Source organism: Tiliqua scincoides, chromosome 1 (genome assembly GCF_035046505.1).
Source record: "Tiliqua scincoides isolate rTilSci1 chromosome 1, rTilSci1.hap2, whole genome shotgun sequence".
NCBI lineage: Eukaryota > Metazoa > Chordata > Lepidosauria > Squamata > Scincidae > Tiliqua > Tiliqua scincoides.
Genome location: NC_089821.1, coordinates 196,427,758 through 196,446,433, shown reverse-complemented (window position 1 = coordinate 196,446,433; position 18,676 = coordinate 196,427,758). Strand labels below are relative to the sequence as shown.

Genomic DNA, 18,676 nt, shown 5'->3' with positions numbered 1-18,676 from the left:
GCATTAAGGTAAAATTGGGAAGCTAAATGTTATTGATTGGACTATCTTTGTCAGTAGACTGGATATGTGGACCATTAGTTTGAAATGCATGTAAAGCAGTCAATTACTCAAGGTCTGCCCAGTATATCTTATTGTTTCTTACAAAATAAAATAGTTGACACTTTGAAGATTGGTGAACTGATTCTAATTGTTTCAGTTAGAATCAACAGTAACAAAAATCCTAGAAAATTGAGGGAGGGGGCAGAGAGGAGGCGTTCCAGGGAGGAGGGAGGCCAGAGAGGGCAGGGAAGGCGTGACGGGGAGGCGGGTGTCACAACCATCACCCTTGGGGTCAGTGAAAGATTAGAGGGGATTCCCAAAGCCGGGCAGGATGTAGCCCACACCCTCTTCCACCAACCTAATCCACCAAACACCCAAGGATAATGTGATTTGCTTATACTACCATAAGCACCCAGGTTCTTCTAAAATAAATTCCCCTGGTCAATAAATACTGCACTTAATCTCCAATAGAAGGATTTTATTACAAAACTTTAAGGGAGCTCTAATTGCTCCATAAACATCAATACATGCATTGCAATAGCAGAATAAAACAAGAAAAGCTAACTAACAAACTAACAGTTACCAACATTACAAGCAGGTCAGCCATATAACATCCCTTCCAGCATAAGGACTACTAGCCCCAGCTTCCTTTCTCCTGCTGTTCCTGTGTTCTCTCCAAGGACCCATACCCAGGTTTTGTCCTCTAAATCAGGGGTGCCCAAACCTGGCCTGCGGGCCACTTGCATCCTACTGCGGGTCCCCATCCAGTCTCCATTGGGCACTCAGCCCTCATCCCAGCCTGTGCTGGCCCGCCACAGGAGCTCCGCACCTTGCTTTCCTGCTGAGCAAAGTGGCAGTGAAGCTCAGTGCCGCTGAGCTCAGTGGCAGTGAAGGAAAGACAAGCCCAGCACGTGCGCAGGGCCTTTTATAGTGGGAAGGTTACATGAGACTTCCAGGTCTCGCATTACTTCCCACTATAAAAGACCCTGCGTGCTTGCCAGCTGGTCTCTTCCTGAGTTGCCCATGGGCTGGCCTGGGCTCCGCTCAGCTGGGCTCGGCTCCCCTCCTGCCACCTGAGACGGGAGTGCAGGAGAGAGAGAGATCCCCTGCCGGAGGTCTCTCCCTGCCTTGCCCTTCCCATGGGCTGGGCTGGGCTCTACTCGACTGGGCTTGGCTCCCCTCCCCTCCTGCCACCTGAGCCAGGGGAGTGCAGGAGAGGGGGAGAGAGAGAGAGAGAGAGAGAGAGATCCCGCCCTGACCACAGCACATGTTAGGGTGAATGGGATCATAAACTGGCATGAAGATCCCCCCTTATTAGGGTGAATGGGATCATAAACTGGATTGAATTAATTCATTCATTTTCCCTCTTTAATATATTCATTTATGTAAATTTATTCAAATTTGAAATGTAAATTAATTTTTTTTCTGGCCCCCGAAACAGTGTCATAGATGTTGTGGCCCTCCTGCCAAAAACATTGAGCACCCCTGCTCTAAATTATCAATAAACTACACCTGGGTAGCCTCAGACCTTCAGCCCAGCAACCAGCTTAAAACCTCTTAAAGGAAAAGGCACTTGCCCAACTCCGTGACAGCAGAGGGCAGGTAGTGGGGGCGGGCAGGAGGCAGGTCCGTGGAGCTCCACCCACCGGATCAAAGGCATTTGTGCAGGACTCGGCGCCCTACACGAACACTTTTACTGTCAGCGGTAAAGTGAGTAGCCCCATTGTGGGGCTGCTTACCTTACCCAGGAGAAGGGGACAAAAGCCAACAAAAGTCCCCTTCTCCCGAAGTGCCACCCGCGGTAGCCCAGGGCACACAGGATCCGGTGGCAGCCATTCTCGGTGCCGCTGAGGCTGGGCACCCTGAACAGCTCAGGATTGGGCTGCCCGTCAGTAATTTAACCCATTTCTGCCCAGTCCACATTTGATCCCTGTTGCATATATGCAACACTGGGCAGAAATAACTTAACTTTTGTCAGTAACCTTGGTTGGACATGGAATATTCTGTTTTAAACTGGGGAATTTAGTGAAAAATTATCAGATGAATTTGTCCTAGGTTTTCCTTTTAAAGCATAAGGTATGCATTTGATGAAACGTGTTTGACCCAGCATCTGAATATATAATACTTGAAAGGAAAGTAGGAAGAAAAGCAGGGTGAAATGAGATGAAAACAAAACATCTAAGGGTGCAATCCTAACCAACTTTCCAGCACTGACTTAACTGCAATGCAGCCCCCAAGGTAAGGTAACAAACATGCCTTTAGCTTGTGGAGGCCCCCTTGACTACCTCCCCACTGCAGGATGCAGTGCGTGCCACATTGGCACAGCTATGTCAGTGCTAGAAAGTTGATTAGGATTGCGTCCCAAGTCTTACATATTCTGAACTTTCAGTTACTAAATAGAGTTTGATAGCAGCTCATTGAGATTAGTGAGATACTTCCAAATTGTTGGCTTCATTTTTTCCCTCAGTTTCTCTTATGGGCTCTTTGCTTGGACAATTGTTTGGAATATCTTGCCAGACTTGTAATGTCAGAGCATAGTAAAACAAGGCTGACATTTAAAGCACATGGTGGCATTTTATTTTCCTTTGTGGTGTGATATCAGTCTTTTGTGCAAGTATAAAAAAGAGAAATCAGATTATATGGAATAGGTTTGTGCAAGAGCCCTGTTTTAAAATAAAATATATTGTTCATAGCCTGTTCTGAAGCAGGATTAAGCTTTCTCAGGTCTGCTCTGGACTTTTATCTGTGTTCTATTCTGCAGCAACCTTCTCTGGTTAGAGGAACTTTCTTCACAGTATTTCCATCCAATCTCTCTCTCTTACTTATCTTGCACATAATACTGGAACTACATCATTTACCTAACAAGCAACTTCTGATAATGAATGAGGTTGATATTTGTCAGTCACATCTGTTTAATTTCTTGGCCCTACTACGTATATTGAAAATTGCTTGCTGTCGTTTCAGAGAGGCTTTTTGAAAACCTCCCTGGCTACAGCACAGTCAGTGGTCTGTTTGCCACTAGATGCATGGATGTTGCAGATGGGCCACCCCTGGTCTAAGCCTATGTTCCAACCTCCTAGTGAAGGTGCACTGAGCAATTTGGATTCAGTCATAAATGGAGGTGGTGTCTCCTTCAGAGACCTGTGTTTTCAATGTGTCTTTGGTGGATCTAAGTGTCCTCAGTGTTTCATTTAGCAAATAACACTTGCGTGATTGTTCAGCAAGCTCAAAAATCAGTATCTGAAACACAGGGTTTTTTCCCCAATAAAAATGTGCTCTCTCAAATTCTTAATATTTTCCTTCTCTACTGGGGCTTCTGAATTCAGTTATACCTTTTTCAAACAATGGTGGCTGCTAAATAGGTGGCATTTGTGAGTGGAAAAACATTTATATCCTTTCGAGTGCAAGGAGTAGGATGTCATTGCCACATGAATAATGTGAAGCATGAAGTAATGCAGGGTAAGATAGGACCTGCAGCAAATGTTAACTGTGTCTGTCTACTTACAACAGGAGAAGAGTTCATGGACTGTATCCATTTCCCAAACCACGCAGAGCTGTGAGGGGATGCAGCTGCCCAATCCTGCACTTGGTGACTGTGAAATCACTGATTGCTGGGTTTCCCCAAGGTGCCAGCGATCTCGGGGATGAGGATTGGGGTGAAGTGGCAAATTTAAACTGGGAGAAACTGCAGGACAGGGAGACAGGAGGAGGGAGCATTTGGAAGGAATGAGAGACAGGAGACAAGACAAAGTGAGCAGAGGAGGACAACAGATATGGAGACACTGGCTTAGGAGGTGAAGAGAAGGTAAAGAGGGTGAAAGGTGGGGATGAGGGGCCTTCCAATTGGGGAAAAAGGAGGAGCTGAAGAAGGTGAAAAGGAAGGTACAGGAGAGAGGAACCAAAGTAGGTAAGCATGGAAGAAGGTGCCACCAGAGAAGAGAGCTCAAGTCATTCAACCTAAGCCCTAGAAAAGGGGAGGAAAGGAAGCACCTTGGCAGATCCTGGGTGCCCTCACAGCCCCTGAGACCCATTGCCTTAGCAACTAGCAGCAGCCTGCAACAAATAGTTTTGTTATTTCAGCTATCTGTAATATTTCCCATATTTAAGGCCCAGTGTTCTGGTTGCCCTGTGCTGCCAGAACTTGTTTTCTGGCAGTGCAGGGTGCTTTTTGGCAGAAGCTGAGCCACTGTTGCATACTTCTGGGCTGTTGTCACAAGTGGGCAGAAGAATGGTGTGCAAAGCAGTGACAACCTCCATCAGCTCAGGTATGTTGGCAGTGGAGTTGTATCATGGGCAGGGAGGATGAGTTTCAGGGAAGATCAGGAGAGGGAGGGAGGGGTAGATCTAGGCTGCACAAGCATGTGCTAGATTTTATCTCCTCTTTCCCAAGCTGCTCTGTCCCTTTTCTCAGACATACTCTAGCAAATGGCTGGCATATGTCCAAGGAGACTCATAGGCAATTGGGGAGTCTACTATTGGCTACTCTTGAACAATAGCCCCTCCCATAGTCAAACACATAGATGAACAAACCTTGCTGAGAGAGAATCAGCATGTCTTCTATAAGGGTATGTCTTGCCTCACAAACCTTTTAGAATTCTTTGAAAAGGTAAACAGGCATGTGGATGCGGGAGAACCTGTGGACATTATATATCTGGACTTTCAGAAGGCGTTCGACATGATCCCTCACCAAAGGCTACTGAGAAAACTCCACAGTCAGGGAATTAGAGGGCAGGTCCTCTCCTGGATTGAGACCTGGTTGAAGACCAGGAAACAGAGAGTGGGTATCATTGGGCAATTTTCACAATGGAGTGAGGTGAAAAGAGGTGTGCCCCAAGGATCTGTCCTGGGACCGGTGCTTTTCAACCTCTTCATAAATGACCTGGAGACAAGGTTGAGCAGTGAGGGGGATAAGTTTGCAGATGACACCAAACTTTCCTGAGTGGTGAAGACCAGAAGTGATTGTGAGGAGCTCCAGAAGGATCTCTCCAAACTGGCAGAATGGGTGGCAAAATGGCAGATATGTTTCAATGTAAGTAAGTGTAAAGTCATACACATAGGGGCAAAAAATCAAAACTTCACATATAGGCTAATGGGTTCTGAGCTGTCTGTGACAGATCAGGAGAGGGATCTTGGGGTGGTGGTGGACAGGTCGATGAAAGTGTTGACCCAATGTGCAGCGGCAAAGAAGAAGGCCAATTCTATGCTTGGGATCATTAGAAAAGGTATTGAGAACAAAACGGCTAATATTATAATGCCGTTGTACAAATCGATGGTAAGGCCACACCTGAAGTATTGTGTCCAGTTCTGGTCGCCACATCTCAAAAAGGACATAGTGGAAATGGAAAAGGTGCAAAAGAGAGCGACTAAGATGATTACTGGGCTGGGGCACCTTCCTTATGAGCAAAGGCTGCGGTGTTTGGGCAGACAAAAGAAAATATTTCTTTAATCAGCATGTGGTTGGTCTGTGGAACTCCTTGCGGCAGGATGTGGTGAAGGCATCTGGCCTAGATGCCTTTAAAAGGGGATTGGACAAGTTTCTGGAAGAAAAATCAATTACGGGTTACAAGCCATGATGTGTTTGTGCAACCTCCTGATTTTAGAAATGGGCTATGTCAGATGCAAGGGAGGGCACCAGGATGAGGTCTCTTGTTATCTGGTGTGCTCCCTGGGGCATTTGGTGGGCCACTGTGAGATACAGGAAGCTGGACTAGATGGGCCTATGGCCTGATCCAGTGGGGCTGTTCTTATGTTCTCCCACTGTTGGATGAAGCACATGATCCATCAGTGGCTGCATCAGTGCTAATGGTGAGGGATAGGATTTGGGCAGTCAGAGTCATTTGTGTTCTACCAGAGTGTTGGATGGAACATATCTTTGACCATTTCCACAGGTTCTCTGTTGCTTTTTTTGCATTTCGTATAGATTGGAGTGTTATGTACGTACTTGGTTTTCTGTCAAAATATTTTCTAATAATTTTCCCTCCTCTCAGTCATAGTGTGACTTTGGCAGTCTTTTCACTTAGGCACCACAAGCACTTGTACTTTAATATTGTTGGGGAAAATATCTGGTTTTGTATGGAAAGAGAGTGAAGAAAAGATTTCTCCATTGTGGAAAAAAACACACAGACAATCCATTTTAAGGGGTGGCATGTTTGCACCAACCCTTGAATTTGAAACTTCTGTCTTCTGTGGTGGCTCAATGGCAATTCTCTTATATTTAGAAAAGGGGAGGGGCAATTGTCCCTATTCATCCCAGCATAGCATCTTTTCCCGTTGTTGTTTGCTGAGATCTTCTGTGTCTTCTTTTCTTTTTTTAAGCCCCTTTAGGTTAGAGAACCACATTCCTCATTAATTTTGTTATATAAACTGCTTTGTGTGATTTTTTTTAAATTGAGAAATGGTATGCAAATATTGTTAATAATAATAAATAATAATAATAGTCACAAATGTGTGGGGAAAAAGCAGAGGGTTGGGGTCGCAGTTGGAGTTGGAAAGCCTGCTGTCTGCCAGTAGTAACCGGAGGCATTCAGAATGGAGCCCACTCCTATCTGCATGGCCCCATTTCTTAGTCATGCTAGGATGTGATGGAATGTTGGGAGAGTTTGACAGCATCTGGAATGGCTGGCTGGCTTATTTTATTTTATTTTATTTATTAAACCATTTACCCTGCTGTCTTCCTAAGATTCAAGGAAATATAAACAATTAAAACAGAAATCAAAATGCCAAAAATAACAAACCGCACCAGAGCATTTCATATTCATGTCTAAAACATGTGTGTTCATCCCTGTGTGTGTCTGTGTATAAAGAGAGAGAGGGAGAGAGGGAGAGAGAGAGAGAGCTTATTTGAATCTGTGGAACACTATAAAAGTCCTACTAATCACATTTGGTTCAGGGTATGAATATACTTGATTCATTTGTCAGTCGTACTAGGATTAAAATAGGAACAGAAGCCACCTTCTTGTTTACCAAGATAGTAATTTCGCAGTTATGCTATTTAAAGTTATGCAGCAGAGGGGTCACAATTAAGACATTGTAGAGAAGATTGGGAGTGTAATCTATGTTACAGAGAAGGTCTATAAAAGAAACCTATTGAATGTTTTTTAAAGTGCTACAGTGCCAGGAAGTGACAAAGGATATTTGGACACATGAAAATATCTGCAGCTGCTAAGAGAAGAAAAAAACCCTGGTGGGACTGGACTTTGCCCATTAGGCATCTGTCAACAAGTAAACATGATGAATCCTATATTTGCTATGATATGTATATTTAAACCCAATAATTTTAGAGATTAGTGGGCTTAACTGCATTCTAAGCATTTGAGTTCAGAGGGGCTTACTCCTGAATAACTGTGCATACTAGTGGACTCTTTGATCTTTTCCAGTTAAGTTTGCAGAACCCTAAATTAAAAGGCTGCTGTGAAAAATGAATGGTTCAAGCAGCTGGCATTCACAGTTGCTTTCTTTGACGCTTTTTTGAGGCATGCGTAGGAGACGAATCCACACACACATTGTGTAGGAGAAGAATCTGCAAATGCTGTGTTGAAATATTTTCCTGTAGGGAATAGAGCTACTGAGAATCTCCTTTTGTGGAACATTTGCTACATGTCAACATTTTGAACTACAGATTAAATATCACAGTTCCCAAAGGTTTTCCTTTCTGTGAAATGGTTAAAACAAAATTGTATTAAGAAAGCAAAAGGTTTTGTTTGTCCTTCATTATGTAGAACTGTGCGTTTAATTCACTCACAGAAAAACATGGCTTATGCAATCCTATATACCTGCAGGGTACAAATTTGCTTGTGTACAGGCATCTAACTGCCTTTCCATATTTATGATTGCCCTCAAGACAACTAACAACATACTCAAATAGTACAATAAACTCACAATAAAAATAAATTCTGTTCACAAAAAATGATATTAAAAATACACAGTGCCAATCAAACTAACCAAAATTTTAGGACAGAAAACCAAGTGCAAGTGCAAACAAACAGAGCAGATCAATATAAACTGAGGCCCAAAGGCTAAATGGAACAAAATGTTTTCAGCCACTGCCAGACTAGTAGAGAGCAAGGAGTTAATATTTTATGAGAATAGGCTGAAATTATTTAATTTTTAGATATGACACTTTTAAAGAGAATTAAAACTAATGCAATTCCATTTAATATATAATCCCAAGATATGAACATTGATGGCCAAATCACAAAAGCCAAATATGCTGGAGAATCTCTTGAGCTTCTGTTTGTCCCAGTATATCAACTGGATCTGTTCATCAGCACAGATTTTATGAGTGTTCTTTCATGCACGTGAAAGGCTCATACAGTACAAACCCACAAATAAGCCTAAAGATCAGCCTGCTGAGTTATCCTTCAAACATTATATATTTGCTACAAAAAAAAAAAAACTGTAGTGAAAAAGTATGGATCCTGTGTGTATTATATGTGACATTTGGGCAGATGTCTATGAAAAGTAGATGTGACATTTGCGCAGTTATCTATGAAAAGTAGAAACTGTACAGGTAATGGAAAACTTTACTCCTCTGTGGCTGTTATAGCACATGAATACACAGTACAACGCACACTTGCAGTTATCACATGGAGTTATCTAGGTTTCCATGCTGTTTTCTATGCTGAATTTGCTTTTCTAAAATTCCCTACTCTCTGAATTATCGTTAAGACCAGATGCCTTATATGTAGAGGTGTTTGTTTCCTGTGAGTAAAATAGGATTACAGCCTAAGTCTTACTGAACACAATGGGCTTACTTCTGAGTAAAATAAATAACACCATTTTCAAACATCTCTGGGCCTCAATGGCCAAAGTTCATTTGTTTAACATTTTATATCCTGCAGTCATGTTAAAATAACAGTAAAAACACAATACAAAGTTCGATTGTTGGTGAAAACCACTAATTTATTAACCAGAAAACAAAAATTGATTTGGCAGTTGTGGCAGCTCAGTAGAAAGTAGGTGTGGTGTGTCTCACTGGGAAGCATATTCCATAGGAAGAGGGCATTCACAAAGTATATTCTTTCTCTAGAGGAAGGGGCACTCTAAGCAGGGACTCTCCTAATCATAGGTCAGAGGTTCTCAAATTGAGGCATTGCGACACCCCAGCCAGAGAAGCCCTGTTTCCAGAATTGTGCTACTCCTGGGGACAGGAGGGTTTTGTTTTTTTTACTTACCTGGAGTCAGTGTTGGGGTCCTGGTGGTCTGAGGGCCCCTTGGAAGGTCCCCCCATGCCTCCAAACAGCTAACAGTTACAAAAAAAAAAAGGCACTTCTGGTTTTCTGAAGGGCCTCCACAGGATTTCCTCTACACCCATCTCCACAGGTGGGCCAGGAGAGTAACTGGCCCACCTCACCCCAGCAGTGTCTGTTCTGGTGGCTGTCTGCTGGGGTTCTTTTGCATCTTTTTAGATTGTGAGCCCTTTTGGGAGCCATTTAGTTATTTGATTTTTCTCTGTAAACCGCTTTGTGAACTTTTAGTTGAAAAGCGGTATATAAATACTGTTAATAATAATAATAATAATAATAATAATTATTATTATTATTATTATTATTATTATTATTATTATTATTATTATTATTATTATTATTATTATTTCTGGTGTCCAGATCTGCATATCTGAACATACATGGATTTCTGTATTTCCCGGTGTTCCAGACCCACCTGTATTATACATACAATTTTTAAAATAAATTTTACTTACAAATTTTTTGAAGTATTTCAGGGCTTGTCCTGCATGTATTTCATCTTTTGTTCTTGCAGAAAAAAATCAACTTTTCGCCACTTTGATTGTGATTTAAGTGGATAACTTAGATCAGTATTTCCCAAACTGTGGGTGAGAACCAGTAGATCCTGATCTGATTGTTGGTGGGTCATGAAACTGAAATTGACAGGCTGATAGCTGACAAGGAAAATGTATTGAACCCTATGGAAAGTTAGATGGAACTGCCTGTTTACTCATGAGTATGCAACCACGCTTTGCTGCATTTCAAAGGACAGGTTGAGAGAAATGCAACACCACCAGAATGGTCCTGATCCAATGAACGCAAGCCCCAAGATGCAGAAGGAAGAGAAGGAAGTCCCCCCCCCTCCAAGCTGACAAGGAAAATGTATTGAGCCCTATGGAAAATGAAACTGAGCAACATATGCATGTTCACTTGCAACAGAGACGTACCGCCCTGGGGCAAAATGTAGTGCCTCCCATGGGCACAAACTAGAGGGTGCAAGAACATGCGCTCCAATTGTTTCCCCACTTGGGAAGCAATTGGAGTGCATGCTCTGTCTCAGCAATCAGTGTGGTGAAATTGCCCGGCCAGCTGCAGAGCACACACTTGCGCTTCAACTGCTTCCCAAGATGGGAAGCAGCTGGAGTACGAGTACCCTAACAACTTCATGATCCTGCCCTGGGCACCAAAAGCCCTGGATAAGTCTCTGACTTGCAAGTAGACAAACTTGCCTTGGCTTTTATTGAAGGTCAGGGTAAGGGGATCACAGGGCCACTGGAATGGTCCCAATCTGATAAACGAGGAGCTCACCAAATGTTCCAGAAGGTGTTCCCCCCCCATCATAGTAGTAAATGGATAAAAACAGACTTGAGCAACTGGTAAAGTGAAACTTTTTTTTGTCTCATAAAGCTAGGTGCATCCAGTTGGTGTCATTTTAAAATGTGCGTCCCAGTGCTAAAATGCTTGGGAATCACTGCTTTAGATAAATATTTTTCAATTGTTTGAAGTGACCTCTCTTTAAGCAGGCTGCTTTACACACTCTCATAATGGCAAAGGGTTTGGATTATTTTCACTCCCCAAGATCACTTAAATACACATAAGACTGTAAAAATTTTAAAATATGGTTAACATTTGCAGATGATGAGAAAGCAGTGCTGTCATTTGCACTTATTACTTGATCTGTGGATTATGAAAAATATCTGGCAAAATATTTTTGTTCTGAATTTATATGAATTGATTACATTTGAAGTTTGAAGATACTGGAAAATTTGCAAACTTGACCATTTCTCCATTTCAGAGTACAAGCCATAAATACTAGCAGTGGCTGTTGCTTTTTTTTTTTTTTATCATCCCAGCAAGTTCCACCAGGATGCAACAGTAAAAGTCCTAAGCAATCTGATAGGAACAATAATTGACAATACTCTGCAAGCAGAAGAATAGTGCTGTGTGTTTTAAACATCAGAACAGTTGTTAAGAACACAGTTAGATCCTCTGTCTGGTAAACAATCTGAGGAGCTGGAATGTATGTAATGGAACAAGCACTCTTGAATTGTATGTCTTTGGGATTTAAAAGAGTTTTCAATTTAGTAAATGATCTTCCTTAAAAAGGACAGTCCCTAAATACAGTTCATGTTTATGCAAATCGCTATAAACAACTCACTGTGTTCACACAAGTTCAGTCATTGAAAGAATCCTGTAAATAGGGGGTTTGTTCCAAGCTACAAAATGCTTAGTATGTGCCTGTCACATAGTATGTGCCATTTTACTGTGAGTACTTGCCACTTTTCCTCCTCCCCCATGGAAAAAAAATAAAATAGTTTAATTAACTATAGTTTGTAATGTAGTTTGCTATTCTGTTATAATTTTCTGGAATACATCTTCACAAAGAGTAGACTGTTAATTTAAACAGATGTATAAAAGTACTTGATTGTAAGGCTATTTTACACGATCAGTTGTTTTGGGATATCAGACTCCGAACACTTCAATTTGTTTTTATATTTGAGGGAAGAATAAGCATCCAGACAGATTTAAAAGAGGAATCTTAACAGCTCATGGTGAAGTTTCTTCACGCATCTTTGTTTCTTTCTTTTAGTGATAAACAATCATTTTTAAAAACAATAATAGAGATGTTATCTCTCCCACTATTGGTGGATAGGAGTTCAGTTCCATAGAGAAACCCAATTAACTTTGACCTCAGAAAACTGGCAAAAGGTCATAACTGCAATCCTTTAGAATTGCTTCTTCATGTAGATTAGTATTGTCTTCAGATAACCCTGAGAAAGCGGCTTCAAAATTGTGTTCTGTTAAAATATGCAACATAGTTTCACTTATCTGAAATGTCCTGAAATTATTCCAGAGTATGTACAAAATTGCTATTTTTCCCACATATCAGTGCACATGAGCATTTGGTAATTTAAACTAGCACAGCAATGGACTCTCATTTTAGTTTCCACTTAAATTAATGGAAGAAATGGTGACATGGAGAATGAGTTTATGATTACATTACAGTTTTGAATTCTATTCTTATGCTTTTTTAATGTTAACTTATATTTCTCATTCTATTGTACACCATTAATTTTTGAATTGTTATCCATCTAATACTTACAGCTAATTACATTGAGGGTGCAATCCTAACCTGTGCTTGAACAGTCAGGCTGACTGCCCTGCACTGGATACAGCCTGGGACGCAACTCAGAGTAATGCCACAGGCAGTCCTATGGGGCTACTTGGATCTGTGCCAGCAATTTTGGGGTTTGGGATCTGGCCTGCTCTGCCTCTGCTGGCTTCATCCCTCTCCCAGCTTGATCTGCCCCCCTGAAATGCCTTCCTCCCCACTTCTCTTCCGTCCTCCCTCTGCCCTCTCCCACCCCCTATGCCAGTCTGCCTGGACCATCACAAAACTACCTCCTCCAGGTGCTGGACCAGCTCTGTGAGGCCAGTACATGTTTATTTGCTGACCTATCCTACTCCAGAGTCATCTCGAACGTGTTTTACTGCACATTTGTGATGGCTTAGAGCAGGCACAAGAGACTTGTGCCAGCTTGGGGGGGGGGGTAGGATTGTGCTGTGACATTCCTGTAACAAATACAGGTTGAGCCTACTTATCCACGGATTTTTGATCTGTGGATTTGGCTAAGCGGAGGTCCTGTGAACCCCCGTTGAGCCATCTTTGGCCCAACCTAAAGCTTCTAGAGGCTCTTCTGAGAGCCTCCATGGACCTCAGAAAGGCCTCTGGAGGTCTTAGAAGGGCACTTCCAGTTTTCGGCCAAAAACCTGAAGTGCCCTTCTAGGACCTCCAGAGGCCATTCTGAGGTCCATGGAGATCAGAACAATTTCGGATGTGACCGGAGCAAAGTGATGTTTGGAGCTTAGTGGACCCCCAAATCCACATGATTTGATATCATGCAGAATTCAGTATTCAAAAGGGGTCCACGAACGGAACCCTCACAGATAACGAGGGTCCACCTGTATATTTTCTATCCTCACATGAGGTCCCCAAGTTCACATCTAGTAAACATTTATTATAGATAAATCTTTTTTCACCCCATGATGCTGAAAATGTCAATTTCTTGGACTGTGTTCACACATTCCTGTTACCCGAAAGTTGTAACTACGTAGTGGTAATTTCAATTGTGTGAATCACATGGGGATCAATAGGGAATCGTGTGGAAGTTTTATTCTGGAGTAACAAGAAAGGCAATTTTAAAATGTGTGCTTTGCTTTTGGTGTTTTTAGATTTGTTCATTTCCATTCACTTAAAATATTCCTTCCCTTTTTCACAGGCTGCCAGCTTCTAAAAAGGGCTGTAAAACGCAAATGCAATAATTTATGTTAAAAATTGTATAAAACTGTCCAAATTTTCTAGGGCAGGCATACAAGATTCAGTTATTAATATTGTATGATGTTGCATGATCTGCCAGCTAGAATTTCTTATAAAATAGGCATTCATGTCTAAATTAGTTTGCAAATCGCATATTTTTACAAAATAAACTAGGCAGTATTCCAATTCAATATGTGCCAGGATGCTAAATACACATAGTGGCTTGAGTATCAGAAAGGGGAAAAAACCAGTGCTTGGAACTTGACTAGAGTTTACGTAAGCAGCACCTTCTCCTCCGCCCCGCCCCCCCTTCAGCAGCTCCCTGTGCCAGGGCTTCATAACCATGAAGCTAACTAAGTCACTTCATAAGTAACATAAGTCACTTCAGTTAGCAGATTGCTAGTGGAGCAGCCATCTCCATCTGCCCACTCATCTCTAGTGCTTCTCCTCCCACTCCCTGAATTGGAAAAGGAAGAGGGGGATGGGGCAGAAGAAGTGTGGAGGAGAGAAAAGTGGCATTCATAGTGCTTGCTCCCCTATCTTTCCTGGCCATTCTCTCCTGCAGTCTTTGCGCTTTTAACTCTTCATCTTCCCTCCAAATAAGACATAAATGTTTTAGAAAGTGACATACAACACGAGACTGTCTTACCCTTCGCTGCTCCTCTTGACTGGTAAAGTAAGCAGATCTATGCTTCTAGTGTACATGCATTCGCAACTATCGCACTCCACTTGTGAATAGCATACCTACTGATAATATTTATTCATACTTTGCATCTATGTAGTGCCTTAAAAAGAGCTTCAAAGGATTTCATTCATTTTCTCTACAACATCCTTGTAAGGGCTGCTGGTCAGTATTTTTATCTTCATATTCCATATTGCAGAAAAAGATCTAATGGCACAAATGGGACATGGTTTTTGGGAAACGGTAGCTGGGTGAGGATTGCAATAAGTCATTGGCTTAAATCCAGGCCACTGCTAGCCTATATAGAGCTTTTGTGCGCTTTAGAAAAAGCACCTCTTCCTCTCTTCTGGAAGTGACTTTCCTTCAGCGTTCTTTCTCCTTCCTTTGTGAATGGTGCCCCCTTAGACATGGCATCCTTGTGCAGTACACTACTGTATGCAGTAGCCTTACATTCTCGACACATACAGTCCAGTCAGGGGATATAATCTCCAGCGTTGGGGTTACATCCTCAACACATACAGCTGTGATACAATAAAGAGAATCTGTTAAGCCCACCAGGGCTAACAAAACCTGGCGCCTTAGTCATGATGACTTCAGTAATTGACTTCAGTAATTCAAATAAACATCAATTTTTGTTCAGGATGTTTTGAATTGTCAAATAGTGTTTGAATTACTGTTATGATCATGTGTTAACTATTGTTGCTGGTTTAATTGGATCTATTCTGTACACGTAACGTAACAAGTGTCATAGTAAATTGTCCTCTCAGTGACACCAGCAGCATTCCAGAAGTAGGTCTGAAACATCTGGCATGGTTTTTAATGCAGTGATGTGTCTTTTAGAAGACTATGGGTTCTATTCATGAATGACTTGTGGCTTGTTTTTGTGTTCTACATAGTTTTTTGCACTTACACTTTTCTACCCAGAAAAAAACTATTAAATTCTCCATCTCATGAATCATAAAATACTTTACTATTGAAAGCAGACAACAGTTCTAGGGAGGTAAAAGTGGCATGATGTTCCATTTGCCATGTATCGCAATTGTGTCAGTGGCCGTTACTATCTTTTGTCAGACAGGTTTTGCAGATTTTTCAGACACAACAAATTCTTGTTAATCAGGTAGTCAGCACTGGAATTTATAGACACAGGCATCAATACATCTCTCATAGCATCTTCAGCATTCTGAAGAAAAAAATCAGTCACTAGTTTAGTGTGCTTTAAATATATGCAGTTAGAAACCTGGACACAGCAAATGAAATGGGGTTTGCTAGTGCTCCTGGATCATGCCCAAATGAGGTTTGTCATGCCTCACAGATTTAACACATGTCTGGATGCACCTTCAGCTTGATCCAGCAGCATGTTCTGTGCAAAATCCTACCGCCTCCACACACAGAACCCCACTGCATTAGATGTCAAAGTAGCAGTTCCCTTGGCCATGTCAACTTGGTGCTCTGCTGCCAGTACTGTCTAAATCAGTGTTTAGTGGGTCAGTGGGCCGGGAAATCAGTGGGTCGGGACCCACCAGGTGAGTCACGAGCCAAGTTCAGGTGGGTCCTCCTTCATTTCAATGTGTATTTTATTTTTAACATTTGTTACTTGTTACTACTACTTGTTACTTGTTACTACTTGTTACTTGTTACTACCATAGTATATAACAGCATCTGGGGAAATGTTACAGCTCTGTACTTTTAACAGGCTACTATATAGATGCTTTTAACAATGATAGTCAATGGGACTTACTCATGGGTAGGATTACAGCCTAGGATTGTTAAAAATTTTCCTGCTTGATGATGACACTTCCAGTCATGACATTCCTTCTGGTGGATCCTAACAGATTCTCATACTAAAAAGTGGGTCCTGGTGTTAAAAGTTTGAGAACCACTGCTCTAAATATATTCTATTTTGGTTTTCACTTTAAAAGAGAAGTTTCATTTGACCACACTGTGAACCAGTTCAGGGGAGCTGTGCTTTAAGGGCTGTCACTCAGTGCGATTTGATTGGCAGGCATGTCAGATAGGATTTTCTCTGTGAATGCCAATGTGGCACTTCCTACTTCAGTGACATCAAGAGTCCCCCGTTATCTCTGCCTTTTAAAAACACTTGAGATGTACCTGCTGTTCAAAGATTTTGAGTTGGGAAGTTGGGAGCTGTGTCTGCTGCAGAAATGTTGTACTTTGGCAGTTTCTGGTTAATTTCAACAACCTTTAATGGCATAGCAAAGATAGCTACAACATACATAAATAAATGGTGCAGATACAAAACAGCAGATAAATTGCACAAAAACAAAACCACAAAAAAAATTGCTCCCCCAAGTACACCAATCAGGACTGCTTAAAACTGTTGGCGGTGAGGACTTGCAAGAAACTCGGCAACAAGAGACGTAATATCGTGCAAAAAGTCGTGTAAGAGGAATGCTGCAAGAAGGTGGGGGGGCCAGAATAACTGGAGAGAACAGGGCCCAGAATAGAGCAGCGAAGTTTATTGAATGTTGGGCAAACGCAAAGAAAATGTGTAACGGAATCAGGCTCAATGCCACACCAATTACAACGCCTTTGATCGAAGGGAACCAGAGAGCATCGGGCCATTCAGCACCACAGAGGGGAATATGTTAAGCCGGGCTATCATGAAAGCCCTCCTCTCAAGGGGGTTCACAAGAAGCTGGAAGTAAGAATGGCCATTGGCAAAGGCAGGTGAGATTCCATAATAAATGGGGGAACATACCCGTTTCAGATTGGAAGATAGCCACAGATGTTCGCTTTCTGGTTACTTCTTAAATTGTTGGATTTGGTTTTATTTTAAATTGTGTTTATGCTTTTTTACTCATTCGCCACCTTGACACTCTCCAGTGAGAACGAGGAAATAAAGAAATAGTCTGTGCATGTAATTGGAGGTAATTAACAAGTTACTGAAAGCAAGATAGGCGTACATGACTAAACTCAGTTGGAGGAATGAGAAGGAGAAAATGGACAAATGTCACTATTCTGTGAAGGCTAACTAAATTTCCCACGACTATTTCTCCAGTTATTCCTTTAGGCCATCAGTTACCAAACTTATCTTGGTCCCTGTTGCGGCAGTGCTGCACCACAGACCTTGCACAATTCTCACTGGCCAAGATGGCAGCCCTTGGGATAGCTGGGAGGAAGGGGTCACTAGGGAAATCCCACAGTGCTCCTGTGAGTGCACCATAGCCCACAGTTTGGGAACCACTGCTTTTTAGGCTACACGCATAGAATGAATAGCTTTGTGTCGATAAGCAGCACTGTCAGAATTTTTATAACTGCAATCCTTTGGCAAAAGAAGAGCCTGCATCTTGTGCTAATACATAGAATTGGGAAAGGTAATCAAGATTTTAGAAGGTTGGTGGCCTGACCGATCAAGGAAGTAGAGAAAGAAACTTCTTTTTTTTTTTGCTTTTTTTTGCACACAGAGTTCTGCACACAGAACCACCTGCAGACAGAGTTCAAAACTATTCAAACTAGCAATGAATGGTGTTCAGGCTGGGTTCTTCTGGGAAGTTGGAAATTATGAGTGATTAACAACTCAACAGCCATGCTGACTATGTGCTAGCTGGGAGTTCAGCAACAGCATGTCTCTGTTCTGTCTCTATATGAGTTGCAGGGGAGCTATGATATGGTTGAGGGGTTAATGTTTATATCCTGCTTGTATGTTTTTGAGAGACAGCTGGTTGGCCACTGTGAGAAACAGAATAGTGGTCTAAATCGGTGGTCTTCAACCTTTTTTGTGCCACAACACCAATAAATAAAATATGAGACTGGGGATCTACCACCAATTTTTTAATTGAAGAACAGGTCCAGATTAGAAAACTGAGTGCGATGTGGTCATACTCCAGTCATGTCAGTGGCATATAATGTAATCCATGAATGTTTGAGCAATGAGATTTGCCTGAAGCACTCACGTGCTAAGACATTGTGCAAAAAATCCAGGAAAGATTACTGATTACACGTTGCTGAGAAAATCTCTCTTCTGTTGCAGGACCAGCCATAGAGAAATTCTTGAAAAAATGTGGTGAAGTAAGCTTGCAGTATTCACAGGGGGAAATAAGCTGGTAAGCAACTCTTATAACGTCTGTCTTTGCTGCTGTGCCCATTAAGTTGTTCCAAATTTTTTAAAATTCTAGTTTAATTTCTACTTAGACTGGGAACCTATAATTTTGCAAAGTTGGTCACTGGTGTGGGCAGTGTTTCCTCTTTTTTACTTTGTTTTCTTTATTTTTTGTATGAGGATTTCTAGGGCATAATGAGAAGCCTTGAAAGATATCAAGCTGAGCCTTGAGGCAAGGAATGCACTTGACAGTTTACTTTCATGAATGTTTTTTGCTTATTGTGCCATGGCTCTTTTAAAGTACTTTAAAGCCTTGAAGCTAAAATCTAAAGCAGGAGTTTCATAAAGTCTTG

The 18,676-nt window shown here is 41.8% G+C and overlaps 1 protein-coding gene across 5 annotated transcripts in view; it reads left to right on the top strand.

Moving 5' to 3' along the window:
* The window catches only part of FYN (FYN proto-oncogene, Src family tyrosine kinase), a 161,617-nt gene that overhangs the window by 60,912 nt on the left and 82,029 nt on the right, over positions 1-18,676 (top strand). For all 5 annotated transcript variants that reach the window (XM_066613499.1, XM_066613454.1, XM_066613482.1 and 2 more), the window contains exon 2: positions 18,255-18,327. The gene's annotated coding sequence lies outside the window, so the exon portion shown is untranslated. The remainder of the gene's footprint in view (positions 1-18,254; positions 18,328-18,676) is intronic.